Source organism: Carya illinoinensis, chromosome 13 (assembly GCF_018687715.1).
Source record: "Carya illinoinensis cultivar Pawnee chromosome 13, C.illinoinensisPawnee_v1, whole genome shotgun sequence".
In the NCBI taxonomy this organism is placed as follows: domain Eukaryota; kingdom Viridiplantae; phylum Streptophyta; class Magnoliopsida; order Fagales; family Juglandaceae; genus Carya; species Carya illinoinensis.
The window spans coordinates 25856847-25884660 of NC_056764.1; the positions used below are offsets into that span (position 1 = coordinate 25856847).

The window sequence follows — 27814 nt, forward strand, 5'->3', positions numbered from 1 at the left end:
TCCTCGATCCTTTCTTCTCTTCCAAATCTGATCTTTTAGATCCTGTTGACGCCTTAACTTTCTTATCCTTGTTTTATATATGTACACTAATTTCTTGTTTGTCGGAAAAGAAAATTTTGTGTCCACTTATATCTCTTCGGATTCTAGTGATCATGTAGCTGAACTTTCTTATCCTTGCTTTATATATATATATATATATATATACCATTTGATACCTATATGTCGACAAAACTGAAATTGTGTCCACCTAAAATCTCCTTTTGATCCTATTGTAACCCAACTTTATACTCCTCCTTTTGCGCTCTATTTGTTTTTTAGTTTTGTTACTCATTATTTACATATACCACGTAATACCACATTTTCTAATATTTCTTTTAAAAAAATTAGTTTTATTATTTCAAAACTAATTAAATTCTTCTACTCATTATTCATATACTACACATTTAATAAGAGAAAAAAAATTAAAAAATTTTAGATCATACTCTAACATGTAAACAGAAATTGATTGCATGTCCACTCACATTTCTTTAATTTAGAACCTATTTCATTATTTATTTCATTTTCTTAATTTAATATTTGTTGAAAATAAATAAATAGCCATTTAAGGGAATCTATCTCGAACATTTTCTAATCTTGAAAGAATAATATCATAAAATTTAAGTTACTTGAGGCCGTCCCACGCTTGATCTCAATGTTGAGTTTGAATTATATAATTAAGAACAAAGTGATCTTTATCTCATGACTACATATAAACTAATAAACCACTTGCTCTCCTGACTGGCCTCCCTCATCTCAAATTCAAACCCAAGGAGTTATTGTCCAAGGAAATCAAATCCCACATAGCAATTCTACCAAGTCCAGGGATGGGGCATCTCATCCCTCCACTCGAGCTAGCCAAGTTGCTAGCACTTCACCATGATTTCGGAGTCACATGCATCATTCCCATACTTGGATCTCCATCGAAATCCATGATCGGCGTCCTCGAAGCTCTTCCCACCGGCGTAGACCATGTCTTTCTTCCTCCTGTGTGCTTGGAGGATGATCTCCTAGGCGCAGAGCCTGGTATCCAAATCTCCCTCACCATTACTCGTTCTTTTCCTTCTCTCCGTGATGTGTTGAAGTCATTGCAGGCGACTTCTCCGTTAGGTGCTTTTATCCTTGATACCTCTGCAAGCGATGCACTCGAAGTGGCTAAGGAACTCAATATCTCACCCTACATTTTCTTCTCCTCAAATGCTACGGTGTTGTCATTGCTCTTGCATTTATCAAAGCTTGATGAGGCATTTTCCTGCGAGTATAAAGACTTGCCGGAGCCTTTGAGACTCCCGGGATGCATACCCATTCACGGTAGAGATCTGATACACTCAATTCAAGACCGAAAAAGTGAATGGTACAGATTGTTTCTCCGCCACACCAGACGGCTGCATTCAGTCAAGGGAATATCACGTTCAGAGACTTGGAAGAAAGGGTCATCAAAGCTTTGGAAGATGAGATAGAAGCTGGATACCCTCCACTGTATCCGATTGGACCAATCATTCAAACTGGTTCCAGAACTAGCAATGAAGTTGACGGGTCAAAGTGTTTGACATGGTTGGACAATCAGCCAGGTGGCTCCGTCCTATACGTCTCTTTCGGGAGTGCTGGCAGCCTCTCGAATGATCAACTAAATGAGTTGGCGTTGGGATTGGAACAGAGTGGAGAAAAGTTCTTGTGGGTGGTAAGAAGCCCGAATAATGGACCGGCAAATGCTGTATACCTCAGTAATCAAAGTCATGACTTGGACCCTATTGCTTTTCTGCCGGAAGGGTTCGTGGAGAGGACCAAAGGGCAGGGTCTAGTAGTGCCATCTTGGGCACCGCAGGTCCAGGTCCTGAGCCACGGCTCCACGGGTGGATTTTTAACACACTGCGGTTGGAACTCGACTCTGGAGAGTATCATGAATGGCACACCCTTGATTGCATGGCCGCTTTTCGGAGAGCAGAGAATGAATGCAGTATTCCTAGCTGAGGACCTGAAAGTAGCATTAAGACCAAAAGAGAACGAGAAAGGAGTCGTGGTCAGGGAAGAAATTGCGCAAGTCATAAAGGGTTTGATGGTTGGAGAAGATGGGAAGAATGCTCGCAACCATATGAAAGACCTAAAGATTGCAGCTGAGAAAGCACTATACCCAGAAGGGTCTTCTACAAGGTCACTCTCTGAGTTACCATTCAAGCGGGATTTTAAACCAAGACGATTTATTTTCGCCGGCTTTCAGATCTTCAAGTACTTCCTCTATATATATATATATATATATATATCTTTTTCGTTGAGAGCTGTATTCTATCTTTTAATTTGTTGTTGAGTTTATAATGTTTGACCTTATCCTACTAGCTAGCTAGCTGTCTTGCCTATAATTATTTACTTTTCTTCAATCTGTGGTCGTTTTCCATATTGTGAATGTTGTATATTATGAACGAGACGGAAAAGAAAGATTTTCAGCTAAATTGCATGCGTGCCCTGAAGAGCAGTGAAGCCTCAGGTTCCAAAAGAAGAATTTATATATATACATAAATATATAGTGGGAAGGCACCTATCATTAATCATGGGGCCTCGGTAAAATTTTATGGCAAGTTTTTATTTTTCTAAATTTTATGGCAACTTGAGAATAGAATCGATCGATAGGTAGGATACAAGAGGATAACAAAATGGAAAATATATACAAAAAGTGCCTTTTTGGGCCGCCTCTAAAAAGTCGATGGCCGGGAAGCTTGTAAATAAGATGAAAACAGCATTGTCTGATTGATTTCTCTCCTGATGACCATCCATTCATAAAATTTGCATGCATCATTGTTAGATGAGATGTGGGAAGCTTGATGATCTAATTGAGGTGAGTTTTTTTTGTCACGATTTTCTGTATACTCATTGTTTTTCTGAAAGCAAAAAGTATGAGTACTACTTGTGGGTATTTGGATTATAACGTGGGTTTTACATATGGAGGTAACAATCTAATTATAAGTATCATTCCTTGCATATCCAATGATTTGCAGTTTTAATGGATAGTTCTTCTGTATATTATATGGATGTGGCTTTTGTTATTGTTTATATGCTTTTTTAAGTTAGTAAATGGCTCAACAGAGACCAAATTAAAGCTCAATGACATCTCTATTTTAGTCAATATATGTTGCATATGACATAATGAGCCACCTGTGCCAGCTGCATTATATATGTATATATATCTACTATATATATAAATGGGAATGTTAGATGAACAGTATTTTCGTCTAATATTCTCATTTCCAAATTTACCCCTATTTCTAATTCAAAATTTCAATCTCTTTACTTTTATTTTTCTTTTGCCAACAAATATGTTTTGTCTTTTTACGTTTTTGCCGACAAATGTTTGTCTTTTTACATTTTGAACGTCTGTTTTTTTTTTTTTGCTAATTTTGTTTTCAATTTTATTCTTTACTTTTTCCCTTACTTGTATTGTATACAATTTCACTGCCTAAATAATAATCGTCTTTTTACATCTACAATCTTATCATTTATGAAACTTCATATTTTTCTACTGCTTGTGCTTTCTATTTTCGCTTTCTTAAAAAAAAAAAAAAATTGTCCGTGTTTCGAATTGCTACTCCTGATCTCGGCATTCTGGGTATGATTCTTATTCTTCCTTCTCTCATTTCTACTCTCAGTGTTGCGTGGATGTATTTCTTACAAGTGTATACATCATATGCATATGCACGACAACAACAAAAATCCGAATAGAATATTTGCATATTTGCATCAGTACTTCACAGATAATATCCCCCAACAAAATCAAAAAAATGCATATGGATATACATGACACAAAAAAAAAAAACCCAATAAAATCTTTTAATTTTCATAACTTCAGTAAAGAAATCTTTCGATTTGCTCGCAGTTTAGGAGAGAGGGAGACAAGCAACGAGATGTACTGAAAGTACAAAAAAACACAAATACTGTGAAAAAAAAAACCTCAAATATTTCGAACACAAATCTTGCAAAAATTTTGAAAAACAAATTCTCACCCTTCAGAAGCTATGAGGGTGAGGGCTTGTGGGAGACGACGAGGGGCCGTAGGTGGTGGATCTGATCAGACAAGAATAAATATCAACCGATGAAAAAGAATAAAAAAAATTTACTACAAAACAGAAAACAATAGAAATAGAAAAGCAAGAATAAATTTCAACCGAAAGAAAAATAGAATAAATGTGAATCAAAAACATAAAGATCCTATGAACGTAGATCTAAACATGGTCTCTTCAAGTGTATGAAGTTTGATAGGGAGAGGGAGGGTGGTGCGGTTTGAGATCATAAGGTAAAGAAACAATAAACTACAAAAAAAAAACCAACCAAAAATCCACCCTATAGACCGTACCCACGGCAAGCCACAACATAAAAGATCAACAAGAAAATAAAACAAAACAAATTACAGCAAACAAAGTACAACCTAGATCTGCAATATACGACATAGATCAACAACAAAAGAAAAAAAAATGGTGCTAAAAAAAATCCACTCGGATCACACAAAGAGGGAGTGCAGATCTATGAAGGAGGATGATGAGGAAGGATGACACTTCGGCAGAACAACAATGCGAGGAGAGAAGATGCAACTTTCTTCAGTATCAAAGGGACAGACAGTAGGAGAGGAAATAGAAGATGCGATGTTCAGATAGAGAGAGAGCCAGATTTTTGTTAGGTGCGGCGATTAAGATTTAGGTGTGAAAGTGAAAGTAAAGAAAAAGTTAGTATTCATGTGAAAGGTAGAAGAGCTACTTTGTTAGGTCTTGTTTTAAGCTGGATAGGTTAAAATGGTCTTTAGATATATATTGTTATTGTTTTATTTGTTTCTTTTTGTCATGTGCAGTGAATGAACGTGATCTGTATGTACACGTGTTTCACTAAATATCCTCAAGTACAATAATAAATTGAAGTTTGATGTAAGGCAATGTATTAGTGAATTAATTCTTTTTTGCATCATAAGTTGTTTTGCTACTAAGTTAGTGTCACAAATTTTGTATATCCTATCAATTATTCTTCCATTGAAATTTAAAAAATTAATCGATTATATTCATTAAAACTAAATAAACTAATTAACAAAGTAATGGTTGAGATGGTGCAACAAGAGAATCATATCAACAAATAAAGATGAACTTACCATATAGGAGGTATTACCACTTTCTTCTCTTGTTATCTTACCAGATGTTCTTACAGTGTGTGCTGAACTTAAACATAATCCTAAACTTGTTAAGCAAAAATTGTGATTTTTATAATTAGGTGTTCGTCTGGAAACAAATGGTAGAAGACTACTTTACTTACTAATCACTTCAAAGTTATGGTTACTAAATTTGTATACATAGGTCCAGTACTTACTCTCATTGTTTGAAAAATTTCAAATGTTTGATAAATAGTAGGTCATTATTACAAACATTATAATGAAAACCCATAAAAAGAAAGTAGCATGTCCTTTTCTTTTTCTTTTTTTGTGGTTTTTTTACAACTTTTTACTTGTTTTTATTTTTTTATATATTTTATTAAAAATATTTTTGGTAATTAATAAATTTCTTTTAATGCCTTAGTTCTTCTCTTGTAAGTTTTATTTTATTTTATTTTGTAATTACTAAATTTATTGATATCATTTCTCATTATTATTAGAATATTTTTTTATGTATATTTTTTTTTTTTACAGATTTTTTGCTTTTGCTTTTACTTGACTCTTCATCAATATAGTTGTTATCAATTTGCTGTGTTCAGACTCTTCTTCTGTTTGTTCTCGACTTCCAGGTATGTTTTTTTCTATCTCATTTGAAAAAATATGTTCATTTTTAATGCAGAAACCAACATTCACAATTAAAGCAAAATTTTTATTACTTGACTTGCATCAGTCATTCTACTACATGTCCTGTATGAACTGCAATAAAGCGACTGGATATGATTATAATGAGAAATTATTGTGCTACAATTGCAAAAATATGAGTATCGGACAACGACAGTAAACATTTTATTTCATCACTTTAAATTATCATTTTTTACATAATAAATATAAAATAATAATTATAAAAATTATGCAATAATAAAATTCTCATTATTTATAGTTGTTGAGCCTATTTGGAAATAGAGGATGACATTGGATGCATGGCAGTTGTCATCTTCGGACTGGTGGCAGAAGAAATATTAAATTCTACAGTCGTTGATTTGTTCGAACACACAGGCGAGGTAAAAATCTCTTTATAAATTTACTCAAAACAATCTATTACATTATGTTTTATATTTTTGCATTATTACAAGAACACCTACCATATTTAGCAAACATTGCAAGCGCAGTTTCAAAAAGAGAATGGATTATACACTTGCGTGCAGAGATGAATCAATATGGACAATTACGCCTTAACAAGGTTAACGTTCTCTCTGCCAAATCTATAAATTAAGTTACGTTATAAATACTCTAAATCTCTTTTTGTTAAACTTATCACCTTTATTATTATATCTTTAATAAAACACTGACTTGTATGTAAAGTTCATATTTATTTTCTTTATTTCTATCATTTGGCTATACATACTGTGCATATTACCCTTAGCATATATATATATATATATATATATATATATTTATATATATATATAATTAGTATACAAATTATGCTCCCACTAGGCAAACGTCCAAAGGACGTTCCCTCTACTAGTAATCAAAGTGATTCAGATGTGTTATTTGGTTTGGTCTGTTGTGTTATCAATTAACATTTCAATGGATGATTCAGATCTTCAGGTATACAGGGGAAGATGATGCAGCACCAACTTACTGGCTTAAACTGGCTTAGTCAACTCTACGCTTCTTGGCTAGCTGTGTGAGTTGGAGTTGATCTCTTCTCTTGCTTTTAGTTTCAACCATTTGTTAGATTATACAAAATCTAGTTGATGATTTGTTGATCAATTACAAAGAAGTTATAATGAAAGAAGTGTTTTGCTTAGTGACCCCTAACCTCTGAATTATTGATACATACTTTTCTCTTAGATTTATTCACCTCACTTAGACTCACCTCCTCAGATGGGTTCATGTTGCACATGGATTGCATTAGAATTAATTCAAGCTTTGTATTTTGTAATGGTCCATGGAGAAGACTGAATGAATAACCTTTTTATTTTGTGTTTTTTGTTTTGTAACAGACGCCTTAGTGATGGTTTAGTGCAATTTTTTTTTTTTTAAATTTTGTAAAAGACTTTTTCTGGTAAATTATGATCACCAGAAAATTTTATTTTATAACAAAAGACTTTTTCCCGTGATTAAACTCTTCAAAAATAACTATATTGAACGAATTTTGATTGCCAGAAAAGTAGTATTTTTTGTTAAGAAACAATACATTCAAACAACTATTGGGAACGCAATTCATCTAAAAAAAATCTGTCCAAATGGAAATGATCAATTTCATCTCAAAAAACCTTTTGAGACAGGCTTTTGTGACGAATTAGAGACAAAAATAAATAAATAAATAAAATCGTCCTAAAACGCTTTTAGAGACGAAACAAAAACCTTTTGGGACAAAATAGTTCATCCCTAAAGAGTAATTTTGTTGTAGTACCACTATGATCCATCATTTAAATTGAAGTTAAATAATTCTAGTGTTTGAATGAAATTAAGACAACAGCATAGGCACAACACTAGCAATATTTAAAGAGATTTGAAGAGACAATGTGCATAGTTTAGCAATTATATACTTAAATCTAAGTTTTCTTATCTATTGAATTATATAAAAGCGGAGTTTTCACTTTATGACTTGGCATTAACACCGCATTAGTCGGATGTCCACCCATTCCCAAACGTCAATCGCATCCAACTCTCTTCGTTGAATTGCTTCTTGGAATCCACTTCTCTCTTCGTAAACTGTCTGATCTCTTCGTTGAAGCCAATCATATAGTTACGTCTCCAGGAAAACCAAACACTCAAAAAAATTGGCTAGTGTATTTCTATGAAGCTATGTAATACATTCATCTTTAATATTTTGAAGCCGTGCACGAACTCATTTTATAAATCGATGGATGCAACGAACTCAACCTGTGTTAAAGAGAAAGGTACAACCATTCCGAAAAACTAAAATGAAAAAAGAAAGGCATCGGTCAAACTGCGGGGAGCTTTGATTGCCGCAATGGTCAAACTGCTTCCGGTGATATAAATACCCCTAACAAATACAAGAATTTACAGATAGTTTTCGAGAAATCAGAAATTGAAGGGAAAGCATCGACTCTGTTTGTTGCCTCTGACGAGGATGACTGTGAAAGGCCAGAGATTGACAAGAAAGGTCGTCGATGCTATAGGTTGTATCAGGGATGGAACTTGCCCGAACGATGCGCTCATGAAGGCGGCTAAAGTACTCGAACATCGATGGGAGAGGAACCCCATAGCCAGCATTATGCTTCTATACAATGGTCACGATGAACGAGAGTCAATGAAATCACAAAGCTTTTCCAGGGCTGACTCAGTCGAGAATGGTACCGGCAAAACGTCGCCGTTTACCATTTTGATGTCCTTGAACCGGTCCTAGAACCCGGGCCAGCCCTAAAAATCGTTAAGACAAAGGATCTAGGCGTCGAGACTGAGTTTCCAAGTCAACCTGTGCATGTGTATCGCTGACGCGCCTAGAAATGTGCCCACTTCGATGATGGTCCGGGGCTTGACCTTTTGGATTAAGTGCTTGAAAATAGATGAAAGAAATGGGATGTACAGTAAAGATGATACAAAGAATGCATATATAATGTATATATGCAGTTGCAGAGAGTGAGGAAAGTTCAAAAATAGAAGTGGAGATCTAGGATGTTATATTTGCATGTTGTGAGTTCTCCATCTTTGGGTTTTCTCTCTTCAGGTTTGTTATTTGCATCGTTAGGTTTATTTTCATTTTATTAGTGTGATTTTTTTTTTTTTTCGTTTGGTATTTTTGTTTCATAAGATCAGAGTAGTGAGGAGCACAGAGGGGAAGCGGCACTTCATTTTGTGGAGCAAAGAGAGAGGTCTGGAAGGAGATGGAAGCCTGCAAAAGGTTACACTAGAAACTACTAAATTTTACCACGCTTTCCCTATTTTTGCTACGTGGAAACTATTGGAGTTTTCATGACTTTTTATTTTTTTTCTCCCATCCACAATTAATATAATTATAATTATTATTATTACTAGGTAATTTTGGAGCTAAAAACTATTTATGTAATCATTAATCATCATATATAGCATCTTATGTTAATATCTTATACAGTAAAACAATTAACTGTGATATAATAATAATAATATTATTATTATTTCTTTTACTTATCAAGAAATCTCAAAAAGACTAACAAACTAAAATTAGTAGAGAGAATTAAAAATATTTTTTAAGAATAAAATTTTTTTAATCTCCTATTTTTTATTTTCATTTTTAAAACAAAATAATTTTAAATCTGATATTTTTAAATCTTAATTTTATTTATTTATTTTTTTTTACAGATAGTCATATATTTTACCTCAAGTAAGATGAACAAAAATATTAAGTAATATGGAAAATCTTAAATTTGTCATAAGACGGGATTATTCTTAAAAGAAAGTAGATAAATCTTAATAGGAACAAAATAAGAAATGACCAAATTTTTGGATAGAGAATTATTAAAATGAAAAACAGATATATAGAAACTCATGAAACATGATCAAGAGGATTTAAGATATACTTCAGTTATAATTGAATCCTAAATTTCAGACAAACAATAGATAGTTTACCCTCTATTTTACTTTCTGAAAAGTTGTGTATATTTAAAAGAAAAAAATAAATGAAAAGAAAAAAAAAAAGTTAGGGTCTCTGATGAAAAAAGTACAATACTTGAGAAAATGAAATTATTTGAATCGGGATTAAAACTTGAAATAATTATTCATTCTTTATATTGTTTTGTCATAATAAATCGCCCTATGAATCGTTTTGAATTTTTCCACTATAAAACTGTGTCTCACTCTAGATCACTCTCCCTCATACACTTGAAGTGTTATGTTTATGGAGCGGTAATTTTTTTAAAAGCAATGTTTCATTATGAATTGTTATAACTTTTAAATTTTATTTTTTTTCTTACATATAAAGATATAAACTAATTCAAAACTTCACCCAAAAGTAGTATTTCAAACTTTATATTGTTTCGTAAAAAAAGACTGCCTTATAAACCAATTCCACTATAAAATTCTGTCTCTCTCTAGATCTCTTTCCCTCATACACATCATACACAACAGTCCGGGCATTGTGCTGGTTATAGGCTCGTTAATTTAATATTTTGGGCATGCAAGTAGTAATTTAACATGATCTCAAAGCATATCATGTCGTGGATTCGAACTTGAAATCCCAATTCTACACTTCCCCTAGTCATTTTATTAAAATATTTCACATATTGATTCATTTATTAAAGGAGAATATATATATATATATATATTTATATATATATATACTAGTAGTTGGGCAACGTCCAAGAGACGTTCGCTCAGTGTATAGAAATATTATTTTTAAGAATTAATATTATTTTTATTAAGGAAAAATTTCGATTAATAATGTAATGCTTTTAGGAAAAAAAAAATATAATTTCTAATATCAAATAGTAAGATAGACTTAAATTGATTTTAAAGCATTTAGAATTAAAATCTTATTATTTACTACTGCATATGCTCTTGGGTACGGCTAGAAACAACAAATACATGAAAAAAATGAACCTTGAACCAAAACTGTGCAACGCAGAAGACAAACCATTAACGGTAAAACAACATACAGAACACGTTTTCTTAGTTTAATAAAGTGATTATTTTTCGAAAGTGATATAGTTTTATAAAGAAATAAAATACTAAGTTTTTATAAGATATTATTATTTGATTTTAATGTTTTAGAATGAATTTAAATTGATAAATAAATATGTATTCGTAAATGTAGTTGGTAAATAGATTTAAACTTAATTATTTTACATTTCTCTTTGTTTATATAAGGAATGAATAGAAATTTTAAATCACATATATAGATTTATATATAATATAAATTTATATATAAATTATAATTTATATAAAATATCATATATATATATAATACAATATATATCTAATATACCTCATAAATAAATGATCATCAATGCATGGGTTCCAGAATCGATGCATGCTGCATGAACTTTGATAACTATGAGTTTATTCATAAGTGATTGGGGAGAGAGATTAAAAAAATAAGAATTTTTAAGAAGAGAGAGAGAAAGAGCCACTTTAATTTATTCATGTAACTAGCAGCGTTAATCTTAACGGTAAAACAACAAAAATTATTAAACCAACAAAATTCTGTTAGATAACCACTTTATATATATAAAGATATTAAGGGCTTTGGCAAAATATTTTAATATTTATTTAAAATTGGTTCCAATATATTTAAGGTGCTGGCTATAAGAGATCATCGATGGAATACAACAAGTACTATATATGTTTTAAAAAAAAAAAAATTAGCAAACTGATTTTCTTGTTAATTAAGTCTGATGCATGCCATACATATATAATATATATATATATATATATATATATAAAACTGCGCCTAATTACTAAAGAATGGTTTCAATTGCAAAAGATTCCAAATAATTAGCAACTTATAAATTAATATATGGTTGCTCGATTATTGAGATCTTTACTCCCACTCACTTCAAACGGATTCCACAGAACCCGTATCCATCGTCTCTCTTTTACGAAAAGAAAACCAATTTCATTTTTAATACGATCGGGATTCAGAATATAATATTTATTCCAATGATAGACGTATAATTATGAGAATAAAATGGCATACGCGTTACGTGCGTACTTACATCATGTAAAGGGCATTTATGAAAATTTAACGCAATATATATATATCATCCTGATCAATATACGTTTGAATTTACGTCAAACAGACACATCCAGGCCTTTTTCATTACGCCGTTAGGAATAATGGGCCTCTCAGCATGCATTTTGCACCTAGAACCGCTGCCGAACATAAGAGATTATGCAAAAGTACGTATTTTTATAGGATTAATTAAAAAATTATGTAAACTAATATTAGTTTGTAATTTATTTTTATTTAATCTTTTTTTTAATCAAATATTTTCTTTTTCCGTATCTTGAAGTTTTCGTCCTACAAAGTCAAACAAAGTTATATAATTTTATTTATCATTTTTATACCACACATTAAATATAATATTTTTAATTTTTTTTATTAAATATGTGGGATATGGATTGCATATAAGGATTCTCTTAATTTAGTAAAAATAAATAAAAAATATATGTGATGTATGATATATGAATGATGAATAGAAATGATATTTATATATGTATATTTTAGGAATAAAAGAGCCGTTATAAACAGTATATTTTCTCCAAAATTTTTCTTTTCAATTTTATTCCCTAATTTTTTCCAAATTTTGTTTCCCCATGTTATCCCTCGGTTCTGCTTCTTGCCCATCGATCGCAGGGATTTTGGATGTGAGGTCCCAAAGACAAAGAAAAGCTCTCTCTCACGCTATGTATTTCTCGGTTGTTCTTCTTTGTTCAATTGTTCTTGTTGCCTATGCACTGTGGGTTGTTAGGGACCCCTGTCTTGATCCTAAACATTAAGCCCACGAGCTCGCCTTGGTGATGGTGACCGAGTGATCTTGCCAACTTGTCTAACCAGGCTGGCCTTCAACAAATGATAGGTGTTTGGGAGATGAAATGATGGTGGAATTGGGTAGGCTAAGTGTTTAGGGCTTGCAATTCACTATGGACGGTTAGAGCTTGTTCCTTGAGTGTGGTGCCAAGTTGATTGGGCTAGGATTGATGAAAGATAGTGAGGCTAGGGTTTCGGATATGAGGCAACTAGGGTTGCCGAAATTACAAAAGGGAATTAGGGTTGGCGCAAAGATGGATGGAGGCTAGGGTTTTGGAAAGATTCCTAAGTGGTAGGAATCCTTGAGGAATTGGTGGGGCTAGTTTGGAAAATCAATGTTGACTTCAGAGATTTAAGGGATGAGGGATTTAAGGAATTGAAGAGGATTATCAATTCCTTAAATTAAAGGATTTGAATTGGAGGAAGTCAAGACTCCTAAAAGGAAAGAGTTTCCTTATGGAAAGCTGGGGGGTTTCGGCTAGGGTAACTTGGGATGGAAGAAGGGTAAATATGATAATGCCGTGTATGGTAAGTGATGATTTGGTTAGGGTTTTATGGAAGGTTTGCAAGATGGAGGGAATCTTTGAGGGAAAATGGGAATTCGAATTTGGACTAGAATGGCAAGTCAATAGTTGACTAGAGAGATTTTAGAAAGAGTGATTTAAGGGATTGAATGTGATTGTCAATATCTTAAATTAAGGAATTTCAAAGGGGGGGGAGTCAAGACTCCTAGAAGGAATGAATTACCTTATAGGGGCTTGAGGTGGGCGGCTATTTGTGGAGGGAAAGATTTATGGAAAGTGGCAAACACTTTAGTGGTCGAGAATGAGGGTATGGAAGAATCAAATGAACAATGGAAAAATGAACACCAAGAACAAAATGATGAACACTCAAGAACAAAGTAAAATACTTAAGAACTTGAATGGACAAAAGGTAACATATCAACTAATGATTCACGGATTGTACAATAGTTTAAATAAACCTCATGAATTGATAACTTGATAAAAACAAGAATAACAACAACTTGGATTCACGAATTGCACCAAGTTGCAAGATCAAGATAAATAAATCACACATATTCACGAATTGCAAGATGTGATCCTTTCTTTGGGATTCACGGATTGCACCCAAAAAGTCCAAGTGCCTAGCACCGATTGTTGATCTCATAAACAAAATAATCCCCCTCTAAGGAATTTGCCAAAAGATGTAAATGCAAAAACTAAGAGTCCTATTTATAAGGATTACAACTTGAAAACCCTCAATAGATCCCTTGAAAAATAAATAATTAAATTAAAATAAATAATAAGCAATAACGTAGTTGGCATGGGCCAAGTTGACCCATGGCATGCATGAGTCCATGGGTGGGCTAGGGTGGCCCCTCTCCTCATGGGGTCCTACCAATGGTGCACTGTGCAGTGAAGGCTTTGGGAGAAAAAATTATGTGTTCTTGGTTCATCAAGCGTGTTCTTCTTCGTTGTCACTCTGGAGATTCTCGACATTTTCGAGGGATGGTGGAATTGGTCATCCCTTTCAAAAGCAATTTTTGGGTTGAGTATAGAATCCAACAGAAAAAAAAAAAATCCCTTCAAAGACCTCCAGGATCGCTCTCATGACTCATTTTCAGATCCCTTACCACACCCAGTTTGTGGTCTCAGTTAGTTTGCACTTGCCCCGACAGGTATTTTGTTGGGAATAATTCATCTCTATTTTCTCTTTCTTTTCCTTCCTGTTACGAGCCAAGCCTGGTAATTGGGCCTAAGAAGCTTGAGCACATATGGTCATCAGGCCCATAGCATTACAAGTTATGTCACGTTATTTTACTAAGTTGAATTAGTCAAGTTGCAAATAAAATCTATTATCTAACTTGTTGGTAATCAGATACGTAGTGGCGTCACGTCTTAGTAGTTGTTATGTCTTTAATTTCAGTTGTGATCATTTCCCTATATTTCGGCATTCATGTGTGTCAGGCGTGGTCATTTACTTTTAGTTGTGGTCATTTCCCTTATAATTAGGCAATTACTTTGTCAAGTCTGTTGCATCAGTCATCTATAAGTGTATGGAATATATTAGTGAAAAAATCATTAGAATTCTAGCCAACAGATAAATCTTGGAGAGTGATCTTCTCCAACAGATCAGTTCCCTATTATATTTCCTTTAATCCATATTTGTTACTAACATTGGTATCAAAGCCAGGTTCATCCATGGCTAAGGGTAATGTTAGTACTCGTTATTCCCAGTTAGCCGACTCATTAGCCACTTTAAAATAGGTCCAGGAGATGCATGAAAAATAGCAAGCACACCTGCAACAAACTATGGAAGGATTAGCACAACAAGTCAAAGTAGTGGCTTCAAATTTAGAGCTACTATTGAAGCATGAAGGCAAGAAAGTGGAAGCTAAAACCAATACCGAGTTAGTCACACACTCTTCAAATCCTCTATTTGAAGATACTAGTGGCATTCAAACCAACACCATTCGCTTAGAGTTCCCTACGTTTGATGGAGCTGACCCTAATGGGTGGTTGTACTGAGCCAATCAATTTTTTAAATACCATCAACCTCATCCCAAGCACTGTGTTTTACTAGCTTCCATTCATATGGATGGCAAAGTCTTGACATGGTTCCAGGAGCTAGAGGCGGCTGGTGCCTTTCCAACTTGGGAAGTGTTTGAACGTGCATTGCTCACTCATTTTGGGCCATCCGTTTATGAAGATGCCATGGAAGCCCTCACAAAGCTGCAACAAACCACAACGGTGGAAGCTTACAAGACCGAATTTGAGCATCTTTCTAATCAACTCCTTGGATTAGTTGAGTCTTACAAACTTAGTTGTTTATTGGGTGGATTACATGAAGATATTTGCTATATGGTGCGCATGATGAAGCCAACTTCACTATTAACTGCTTTTGGCATTGCTAAGATGCAAGAAGAAAATGTGGCAGCACTAAAGCAAATTGTTCACATGCCTATGTGTCCCTCTAAAAACCAGCTGGCTCTTCCCGAGCAAACAACCAAGACATCGGTTCCCATTCAACGTTTATCTCCTACACAAATAAAAGAAAGAAGAGACAAGGGATTGTGTTATAATTGTGATGACAAGTGGGGACCTGGTCACCGCTGCAAATTAGCCAAGCTTTTCATAATGGAATGTGATGATTCCGATGAGGAGGACATGGTTACCTACCCTACCAAACTTCTGGAAGTTGGAGGGACGAGTTCAAAGCAATTAAGCCTGGAACCTGCTGCCAAAAAACCTGAACTAGCAATCTCCATCCATGCTCTTGTTGGTTCTCCCAACCCAAGAACCATGAGGCTTATTGGCTCTATTTGTGGTGTACGAATAGTTGTGTTGATCAACACCGGAAGCACCAACAATTTTGTGGATTCCTCAATCGTAGCCAAATGCCATACATCGGGATTAACAGTCAAGGTGGCAAATGGCCAAGCTGTCCATAGCGAAGGACTCACGCAATCTGAAGTTTTTCAGATGCAAGGTATTCCATTTAACACAGGATTTTTTGCCCTCACCTTGGGTGGTTGTGATGTGGTCTTAGGTGTTCAATGGCTGAAAACTCTTAGGCCTATCCTATGGAATTTTTCAAAGTTATCCATGGCCTTTACTTACAAAGGCAGCAAGATGGCGCTCCACGGCCTTACTCCTTCTGCATTCTCATTAGTGAGAGGTGCTGACTTCGGGAAGGCGGCTAAAATGGACAAAAGAGGTGTGCAGGCTGATCCATCCAAAATAGAGTCCATGCTCTATTGGCCTTTTCCAACTACTCTCAAGTCACTTCGTGGGTTCCTAACACTTACGGGATATTACAGGAAGTTCATTAAAAATTATGGCATCATCGCAGCACCATTAACAGCCTTACTTTGTAAGAACAATTTCTCCAGGTCCAACGAAGCCAAATCCTCTTTTCAGGACCTCAAAAGGGCTGTAACATCACCTCCTATTTTGGTGCTTCCTGATTTTTCTAAACCTTTTGTGTGATGCATCAGGTTATGGCATTGGAGTAGTTCTCTTATAGCAAGGCAAACCAATTGCTTTTTTTAGTCAAGCATTAAAGGGAAAAGCTCTTGCACTTTCAACTTATGAAAAGGAATTGCTCGCTTTGGTCTTGGCAATTAAAAAGTGGCGACCCTATGTCTTAGGATAGAAATTTGTGGTTCAAATTGACCAACAAAATCTCAAATATTTATTGGATCAACGTGTGGGTACTCCCGTTCAACAACGTTGACTCACTAAACTTTTGGGGTATGATTTTGAGGTGCATTACAAGAAGGGTAAAGAAAACTCAGTTGCTGATGCATTATCTAGAAAAGATACGGGAGAATTCTCAACTATTACACTACCATTGGCTTCTTGGTTATCTACTTTACGTTCTGGATATGCCACTCTCCTGAATTAATTCAATTGCAGGATCAGTTTCAAAAAGGGCACCTCGATACTTCAATTTATTCTATGAAGGATGGGCTAATTCTTTATAAACCAGACTTTTTATTGCTGCCAAATCTCCTATCCAGGATATGCTTATGGAACTCATGCATTCTAGCCCTCTAGGAGGTCATTCTGGATTCCACAAAACCTACCACAAGTTGAAATCTGAGTTTTACTGGAAAGGAATGCGTTGGGACATACGTACATTCATTCAGGAGTGTGAAAACTACCAAAGGAATAAATCGGAGAATATTCCCACACCTGGTCTACTTCAACCTCTCCCCATTCCTACTAAGGTATGGATGGATATTTCTATAGATTTTATTGAAGGTCTACCTCTCTCTCATGGGTGTAGTGCTATTCTGGTCATTGTGGATCGACTCTCCAATTAAGTATGCACATTTCATTGCTGTATCGCATCCTTATACAACTTCAAAAATAGCTACTATTTTTTTAGAGCATATATTTAAATTACATGGCATGCCTGCCTCAATAGTCACAGACCGTGACCCCACTTTTACCAGCCTATTTTGGAAAGAATTATTTAAGTTACAGAAAACCACCTTGCAATTCTCTTCTGCTTACCATCCACAATCTGATGGCCAAACTGAGATTGTCAATAAAAGTGTGGAACAGCATCTCATGAGTTTTTTGGGTGCTAAGCCCAGAGATTGGAAAAATTGGTTGGCTTTAGCTAAATGGTGGTACAACACCAACATTCATACTTCTACAAAACTAACACCCTTTGAGGTCGTCTATGGATACCCACCCCCAAAGTTTCTATATTTTTCTCTAGGTGCAACGAAACTTCAAGCTCTCGAGGGCAACTTACGTTCTAGGGATGAAATCCTAAAATTATTGCGGCATAGAATGAAGAAATATGCCAACATGCGAAGATCGGAGTGTGAATTTCATATTGGGGAATTTGTCTATCTACGACTACAACCTTATCAACAACAATCCCTAGTCAATCGGTGCAATAAAAAATTATCTCCTCGTTTCTATGGTCCATATATGATTCTTGAGAAAGTGGGGAAGGTAGCTTACCGTTTGGAGCTTCCCGGCAATTCTAGGGTTCATTCCACTTTCCATATCTCTAGCTTGAAGCTGAAATTGGGTCATCGAAACCTCCTCTCCACTAAGCTGCCACCAACGGCAGTTGATGGATCTCTTAGACCTAAGCTAGACAAGATATTGCAACGGAGAATGGTGAGAAGAAACAATAAGGCTGGCGTTGAGGTGCTTGTTAGCTGGAAGGGTCTCGCGCATGAGGATGATTCATGAGTCGATTATTACAAGCTGAAAAACGACTTCCCTAACCTTGAGGACAAGGTCACTCAAGAGGGGGGGATTGTTACGGGCCAAGCCCGGTAATTGGGCCTAAGAAGCTTGAGCACATATCGTCACCATGCCCATAGCATTATGAGTTATGTCCAGTAGTTTTACTGAGTTGAATTAGTCAAGTTGCAAATAAAATCTATTATCTACCTTGTTGGTAGTCAGATACGTAGTGGCGTCGTGTCTTAGTAGTTATTATTTCTTTAATTTCAGTTGTGATCATTTCCCTGTATTTCGGCATTCATGTGTATCAGTCGTGGTCATTTACTTTTAGTTGTGGTCATTTCCCTTGTAATTAGGCAATTACTTTGCCAAGTCTGTTGCGTTAGTCATCTATAAATGTATGGAATACATCAATGAAAAAATCATCAAAATTCTAGCCAACAAATAAATCTTGCGTTGGAAGGAAGCCTTTAGTCCAATGCTGCCACCGTGGACATTACCATCTCCATCATCATGCCTAGCTGGTGACAACCACTCTTCCCTCTCGGCCTTAACCCATGGAATCATTCTTTAGGTCTCTCTTTGTCCCCCGCCTCGAAACTGGCCCACAGCACAGCACAGCACCCATTCGCTTAGCGCGCAGGAAGGCAATAAAGTTCAGTTCATTACCCTTCTCTTTGTTGCCATCTTGCCGATCCACTCTCTCTCTTTATTCTCTCTCTCTCTCTCTCTCTCTCTCTCTCTCTCTCTCTCTCTCTCTCTCTCTCTCTCTCTCTCTCTCTCTCTCTCTCTCCACATTTTTGAATTTATGTGTTATTTTATTTATGGATTTGATGATCTGTGATTTTTGTTTGCAAAAGAAGGAGAATATTACTTCGATTGGCTCAAAGATCGCGATAATTTGAACTCCATGCCTTTTTTTCTGTATTTGTTTATCATAACCAATGTTTCATTTGTTTGCTTAGGAAAACCTAATGGGTTTTTTATTACTCTGCTTGATTGAAGTTTAGATTTTGTGGATTTTATTTTTTTGGGCTAATGAGGATTTGCATATAAGTTATCATGATATTATTTTTCTAGAAACACACTAAAGTGGAAGATACAAACCTGAAAAGGACCCGCGAAGACCTCCAAAACAGAATTGATATTCTACGAAAGCAAGTAGAAGTAAGTACTAAGTATCTTTTTGTTTTTTATATTTGCTGAGTTTCTTTTGTTACTAAGTTGTGATGTTTCTATGTTTGACAAGGGGCTTGTCATTGATGCTGTCGTGTGGCATGATGGAGAAGTATGGAGGGCTGCTCTTGACACATAGAGTCTTGAAGATGACCTAGATTCTAGGGAACTTTCTAACTTTATCCTCTGACTGATTATAGGTATGCTTAGTTGCTTGTGACTCTTGCGTGTCTTCAAAAGATTAAAAAGGGTTTTTGTTTAGATAGAATCGGGATTATGTTGAAAGGAAGGAATAGATTTTACAAATATCCTTGAAAACAACAAGTTAAGTTTGATGGTATATTGGTATATGTATCTTGCAGTTCAGCATCACTAATCGCTGCATTAATAAATTGACTGGTACTTGTCTCATTAATTTTTTTATGTTTTTTGTTGCATTGGGATTTGGAAAATTACAGAAACCAAAGAATTGGGGCCTAATAGTTTAATTAATATAACTTGAGTGGAGGTTTTGGTTCTTTATGTCTCATTTAATGAAAACTCCTGGCAACCATACAAAAGGCTTTTAAAGTTTGTTAAATTGTTTTCCTTTCACTTATTAAAAAGTAGGTTTGTTAAATTGTAGACTATAGAATCCATGAACCTATGATATCTTAAATGAACATCTACACTTGTTTCTATTTTGCAAGTTTTTTGAAAATTTGTTAATTGTTATTGATAAATAGCAAATACTTTGGTGTAATTATAGAGAAGCCTGGCTCAACCACCATGGAATAATAGCTAGGTTGGCTTAGTTCCTTGTTTTTTTTATATATATATTTTTTTAAATCTGGGACTTTAAGTGTTAATTTGTTCCAACATCCTTTTGTTTACGTTTTGATGGATAAGGCTTCAATAATCAAAGATGCTATTAAATACATCCAAGAGCTCCAGGAACAAGAAAGAAGAATCCAAGCTGAGATAATGGAACTTGAGTTCGGGAAAGCGAAGTAAAATCCGAGTTACGACTTCAAGGAAGAGCTACCCATCTTGTTGAGATCAAAGAAAAAGAGAACTGACCTTAAACCTACCTACTGCGTCCCCACATATATTACTCTTTGGTCCTGCCATTAGTTCTGCCATTTCTATGTTGAATGTTCATATGATTCCTATGTTGGGCGTGTTGAAGTTTTTTTATTCCTAATCCTAGATGAGATATTTCCAATGGAATTTTATAGGTTCTTTGACAAACCAAGAGACTTTGGTAAAGTGCTTGCCAAACATTTTGGCGCTAGACTGCTAATTGTTGATTCTCTTATGTTGCATGGTGAAAGCTTCCTTGATGCCTTTATATGATTTTCTCTTTTGTTGTTGAAATTTACCTCCTCTCTATTGTAAGGATTTTATTGCTGTCTTTTAAGTTGCAATTTTCTGTTAACAAAAGCTATTTCCACATTATTGTAATATAAGCTCTTGATTGGACCAAAGAATTACCAGTTTTCATCCATCTTACTTTTTTTTTTTTGGCACCGTTGCAAATAATTTTAGGGATCATCACCAAAAGATTCTGATTTTGTGAAAGAAGCTTTGAGGCCTAACTGAGCATCAATTTTTGTTAAACAAGTTGCACAGACTGCTGGGTTTCAGTATAAGAAGCCAGCTTCTAGCGTTGTGGTGGATTTTGTTTTTGATAAGTAGCGTTGAGGTTGATATTACAGGTGGATCGTTAAGTTCTCAGGCTCTACCGAAGTAGGAGGCATCCACTACATCATCAAAAAGCACTACACTCAAAGCAGGCACGCTATTTCTCTACCCTTTTATGTAACTATTACTATATATATATATATATGAATGCTTGATTATCCATATGCTTGGTTACTATGCGATGAATGGTTTATCATAATTGATTAATACTACATAGAGTCATTTTGAGTACTTCCTGTGCACTCCATTGATGTGATTGACTGCATCAATGTTTTTTAATACACAACCAATTACATCAGTAAAGTGCGCAAAATAGTACGCAAAAGTGACTGCACATAGAATTTTTTATCATAATTTATTTAGTATCAATTCTGCTATGTACAGTGGTGGGTAGGAGTCGGCATGCAATTGTATGACTTGGCAAAACATGACATCAGCATCAATAAAAAATTAAAAAACAAAACAAGAAGAAGAAGAAGCATACTCAGATAAAGTTACGGCAAAGAAACCCGATTCCCGTTCTCCTAAACTCAGACTTTCTCCCAGTTCAGTTCGCAAACCACTTTCTTCCACTTCCAATTCACTTATTGCTTAATCTTCAGATCTCTCCCAGTTCACAAACTGGATTTCAATTCTCCCAAACCCAATTTGTAACTTTCTCCCAAGTTCCAGTTCGTAAATTGCCAAATACCTCAAACAATTTGCAAACCCGTATACTTTTTTCTAGTTTTAGTTCTAGAGCCAACTGATACATTCAAGATTTTATGGATAGCTGAAGATAAACCACCACTGTGTAATGTTAAAGAATCTAAAGTCACCACTGTGTAATGTTAAAGAATCTAACTTATAATTTAATCCATAAAACATTAGCTAAACAGATTATAAATATGAGTATGAATTGAAAAATACAAACAAACATTTACAAGAAAAAAATTGTTTATATTGCTAGAAACTCAATTGCAGATTTCATGAATAAAATTTTCAAAAGCCATCAATGTCAAAATTTGGCAAACACAGGAGAACACACTTGTGGGGTTGGTGTAGAGTGGGCTGTGCAGGTTGGGAAGGGTGAGAAAGCTAAGAAGGAGAGGGAGTTCTAGCTCAGTGGCATTGTTGATGACGATCCTCAACGGGTTTGTGGGGTTCAGCCTTTGCACCCTTGACAAGTGAAAATCTCCATGTTATTGCTCCCACCTAATCTGAGATGAAGAGGGAGAAAGAGAGGTAGAAGAAGAAAAGGGGAGGGGCTCTGTTTATGAAATGCTGTCATTTTATTAAAGTGACGTGGGCTACGATTGCACATGGCGCTTGTCTTTAGCTTTTTTTCATTTAGTATACACATAATTTATTGCTGCATCATGTAAAATTTACAAATCTGTCGGTACATTACCTTTTGGAGTTCATCCACTACCTAATTCTCCTCTAAGGTATTCTTTCTGCATGCTATAAATCCCACACCATTCATTGGCATATAAGGATTGATTGGGGATTACAGTTTTATTTTGTGTATCAGGATCTAGTACTAATTCTTGTCTTAAGGGAATGATTAGTGATCTTATGCTGGGTTTGCCCACAATTCTGGTTGGGGATTGCCAATAGAAACATCATATGTTTGATAAAATGGTAGTCTTTATGTAAATAAAACAAATTATTTGACATTAAGTAGAAAACTATGCTTGTAAATAGGTATATAAAGACATTAGTAGACAATGTATAGCTAATGCATTCCCTTTGCCAACTAAGCATAGCAAGAAAGTGGATAGGTATGACTTAGTACGAAGGTGGTATAGGTATTGATCATTAATATATCATATCTAACATAGCTAACTTCTATGAATTTCTTATATGCATGACTTAATACAGATGAATTACCTTTAACATCTATGAATTTCTCTGTTAAAGACTTGCTTGACTATAATTGATTTATTAGGTTTGAAGTAATGATAGTACTCCAACACTCCCAAAGACTTGGTGTTGCTACATCTATTAGCAATCATTTATGGATGTTTTATAGCTATAATTCATTAAAAAATCAAGGGAAAAGGGTTGAAAACTTGAAGAACCTGAGAGAGAAAAGAACTTACCGCTATCTTTTACAGTTTCTATTGCTATCTATTTCAAATTTTTTTACTATCTATTTTGATTTTCATGTTTACATGATCCTTCTCTTAGAGTTGAGTTTTAATTTTAATGTAGAAGTATGTTCTTTCTCTTTAATTACTGGAAAATGAGGAATTGGCAGGGATCTTAAGGGGGTTGAGGTCGGACTAGGAACAACAAGGAGGAGGGATGATGGAGAACATTTGCTCCAAGAAGTCGTCGTGGGAGGTGGGGTCAAAGTGTGACCTGGTGGTGAATCTTAGAGCTCTGGATTTGTGACTATTGTTGTTGGTCATGATCAAATAGATATGTTTTGAATTATGAGTATAAAATTAATTGAAGAGGTACTGTGTTGTTGGATCATAATGACCCTCCTGTCATAAGATGATTGTTTTACATAAATTTTTATTGAACTTAAAGTTCTGGTTGGATTTTCTTATTAGTTACTCTTTGAGCTTGATTTTTTCTTCCTAAATGGAATTATGTATCACATATTGAGAATTATATTGTGTTTACTATATGGTGAACGCATGATAAGTATTTTATAGTTTTACTGATGTAGTATATTGTTGCTAAACAAATATACTCGGGGTCATTTCCTTTAGGTATATTATTATAATGGATGCATATATTCCTTTATTTTGAGATGCTTAGTTAACATATATGATTATTTTGTTTTGGTTTTTTTTTTTTTTTTTTGTTTTTGTTTTGCCATCTATATTACTATGATTGATTTGTATATTAGCTTATTTTGAGACGCAAGTTGATATGCTATGAATATTGATCTATAAATGATTTTATTATGTCATGAATAGTTCATATATATTATTAGGTTATTTTCTCTCAACTAGGTAAACGTCGCTTGGACGTTGCTTCACTACTAGTGTGTATATATATATATAATTATATCAAGATCAACAATATTGCTTGCATGACTCTAATTAGTACCAGTCAAAATATATCAAAATATCAGAACATATGAAACATAAAACAGTGCAGTATACACCAAGCACTAAGTAGAGATAATAGACCACCTTATCTCTACTTAATCAACACCATATATCCGGCCTTCAAATCTCAAACAAAAGAGTTATTAATGTCATATAGATATTCTACCCAGTCCAGGGATGGATCACCTCATCCCACTAATCGAGTTTGCCAAGTTACTTGCTCTTCACCATGGCTTCGGTGTCAAGTGCATCTTTCTCACAATTGGGGGTATCCATTAGAAGCCATGAAAGTCGTTCTTGAAGGCCTCCCCACCAATATAGATCTTATCTTTCTTCCTCCTGTGAGCCCCAAGGACCTCGAGGAAGCATAGCCTGGGGTCCAAATTTTTCTTACCATTACTCTCTTTACCATCCCTTCGTGATGTGTTGAAGTCATTACTTGAGACGACTCGGCTGGTTGCTCCCGTCTTTGACTCCTTTGCAAGCGACGTCCTAGAAGTTGCTAAGGAATTACAACTATCACCGTACTTTTTCATCTCCACAAATGCCATGCTTTTGTCACTCCTCTTGCATCTTCTGACATTGGACAAGACAATTCCATGCGAGTATAGAGACCTACCAAAACCATTGAAACTCCTGGGGGTGCATACCTATTCACAATAGAGATCTAATAAACCCAGTTCAAGATTGGAAAAGTAAATTGTACAAACTATTTATTCGCCATGTAAAATGTCTCCCATTAGCCAAGGGGATCATGGTTAACACGTTCATCAATTAGGAAGGACGAGTCATAAAAGCTCTAGAAGAGAACAAAGTTGGATATCCCCCAATTTATCCAGTTGGACCAATCATTCAAAGTGGCTCAGGTACTGATGATGAAGATGACGAGTCAGGGTGTTTAAGATGGTTGGACAATCAGCCAGGTGGTGCTGTCCTATTTGTCTCTTTTGGGAGTGGTGGGACCCTGTCGTATGATCAAATAAATGAGCTAGCCTTAGGATTGGAATCAAGTGGGCAAAAATTCTTATGGGTGGCAAGAAGCCCAAACAATGAATCTTTAACACCGCATACCTTAAATAGCGGAGCCATGACGATCCTCTTACTTTCTTACCACAAGGGTTTCTAGCTAGGACTAAAGGTCAAGGTCTAGTCGTGCCCTCTTTGACGCCGCAAGCTTAGATCCTAAGACATGCCTCCACGAGTGGGTTCCTGAACCACTACTGTTGGAATTCAACTTGGCGAGCATCATGATCAATGGCACATCGTTGATTACTTGGTCGCTTTATGCAGAGCAAAGAATGAATGCAGTATTCTTAGCTGAGGATTTAAAAGTGGCATTAAGACCAAAAGCTAACGAGAAAGGCCTTGTGGATAGAGAAGAAATTGCGAAAGTCGTGTAGGGTCTAATGGCTAGAGAAAAGGGGAAGAGTGTTCGCAAGCGTACGAAAGAGCTAAGGATTGCTGCTGAGAAAGCAAAAAGTGCAGATGGTTCTTCCAAATTAGCATCGAAACTTGCTTTTAAACCGAGATCAATTTAGTTTTCTTGATCTTCTTCTTTATGGTTCTTGTTTTTCTTTTAGTTAAAGTCACTTTGTCATGTGCTGTTGTTGCATATTTATGTGAAAATAGAATGATTGGTCGTGCCCTGTTTTACGTCATTGGTGCCTTGGTGGTTGTTGTCTTACTCTTTGTTGTAACCCAGTTGGTTTCTTACTTGCTGAATAGAGGATGAATGCAATATTACTTGTTAAGGATCTCAAAGTGGCCCTAAGACTAAAAACTTACGAGAAAGCTACAGTGAACAGAGAAGATATTGCGAAAGTTATTAAGGGACTAATGATCGGAGAAGAGGGAAAAATGGTTCATAACCATATGAAAGAACTCAAAATTGTAGTTGAGAAAGCATTGAGCGAAGATAGTTCTTCCATAAGGTCACTCCCTGAATTCACATCAAAATTGGCCTCAGATACTTACTAGTTTAGAGAGAAAGCACTTAGCGTAGACGATTTTAGTTTTCTCGCTCTGTCTACCTTTCATCCTTTTTTCTCTCAAGAGTTCAATTTTATATCACTTTATCATGTGTTATAGTTGGCTTCAGAAGATTTGATAGAATTACGAATCTTAATATTAATTTTTTGTGCCTTGGTGGTCGTTTTCTTTACGACTCTTATTACAAGAAAAGTTTTCATCTGGATTTTTGCCCTAAACCTTCCAAGAAATTAAGGTAGCTGGCTGATGGCTTCGACGTAAACATCGACACATGTAACCTCTTGTAGTGAGTAAGCAATAGAGGTCATGGTCTAGTTCCAATACAAACATAAACAAAAGTAGTCCAAAGCAAATAAAGAACAGATAGAAGAAGTCGGATGGTCGTTGGTTTCACAATAGGACTAAAGGTCTCTGTGTAATTGAGACCCGGTTGCTGATGAAACCCCTGAGCTACAAGCCTAGCCTTGCGTCGCTCAAGTGTACCATCAGCACACCGTTTAGTCTTTAAAATCCACTTGGATCCAAGAAGGTTATAGGTTGGAGAGGGGGAGACAAGTTTCCACGTCTGATTTTGAAGGAGGTCGTCGAACTCTATGGTCATGGCAGTATGCCATTCTAGATGTTTGGAGGCTTCGGAAAATGATGAGGGCTCTTCTGGAACAGGTGTGGAATCTGGTGGGGAGGAAGAAACAGAGGAAATCGAAGCCATGGGTTTGGACGAAGGCCAGGGAATCGTCCCATCGGTGGGCCGCAGAGGACACCGGATTTGAGTTTTAGATCGTGTAACCATGGAGTGAGTGAATGGTTCAAACGTACTGGGTAGTGAAGGGGGTAAAATCGGGGAAGAGGATGAAGAGATGACTGCGGCAGAGTTAGGGTTTGGTGACTGCGGAAGAGATGAAGTGGAATACTCGGGTCCTGGGTTTGGACTTGGACGAGATATGGGTGAAGAAGGGGTAACGGGGCCTTGTGAGGAAGTTGGGTCAATAGGTGCCGTTATGGGTACGGGCTGGGAAGGAGTGGACTGAAGTGGAGTTGAGGAGTGAGGAACCGATGTATCTGGAGATAGCAAAGAAGGGCCTGAAGTAAGAGTGTGATTATTAGAAGTTGGGCCAGTGGATCGGGACAGAGGAGTGTTTTGAGAAAAAGGAAAAATCATTTCATCAAAGAGTACGTCTCGAGAAATATATGTATTCCCAGACTCAATGTGCAAGCAAATGTACCCTTTATGATCAGGACTATATCCCAAGAATACACATTGTTTAGAGTGAAAATCCTTGACTCACTCAAAAATGAGTAGCACTAAAACTATCCCAAGTGCAGGAGGATGTCGTGTAATAATTAAGAATAAATTCCTAAATCGTCTCCTCAGGGAAAGTTATTTAGAAATCAAACTCGTTGAAAAAAGTGAAAAACTTCACAAATAGAAAATAAAATGATGGTATGTGCAATGGATGGGAGAGGACACTAGTCTTGGACTAGATTCATATTTTTAGATTTTGATTGTTGGATCGTAATGTAAAGGACTAATAGATTAAACTCAGAAATTGATAAAACTAAATTA

General features: G+C 35.5%; 2 long non-coding RNA genes and 2 pseudogenes across 2 annotated transcripts; 3 read left to right on the plus strand and 1 right to left on the minus strand.

The window, feature by feature from the left end:
• The first annotated feature begins 758 nt into the window (after positions 1 to 758).
• Positions 759 to 2366, plus strand: LOC122291077 (annotated as a pseudogene).
• A 1466-nt stretch (positions 2367 to 3832) lies between these two features.
• Positions 3833 to 4896, minus strand: LOC122292617. The gene is made up of 2 exons (XR_006236972.1): positions 4029 to 4896; positions 3833 to 3934 (listed from the first exon to the last, which is right to left on the minus strand). It is a non-coding gene; the product is annotated as an uncharacterized LOC122292617 (long non-coding RNA).
• Positions 4897 to 19148: 14252 nt separating this feature from the next.
• On the plus strand, positions 19149 to 23742 carry LOC122292816. Its single transcript, XR_006237037.1, has 3 exons — positions 19149 to 19519; positions 19602 to 19728; positions 20417 to 23742. It is a non-coding gene; the product is annotated as an uncharacterized LOC122292816 (long non-coding RNA).
• Positions 23743 to 24810: 1068 nt separating this feature from the next.
• On the plus strand, positions 24811 to 26238 carry LOC122291079 (annotated as a pseudogene).
• The last annotated feature ends 1576 nt before the right edge of the window (positions 26239 to 27814 follow it).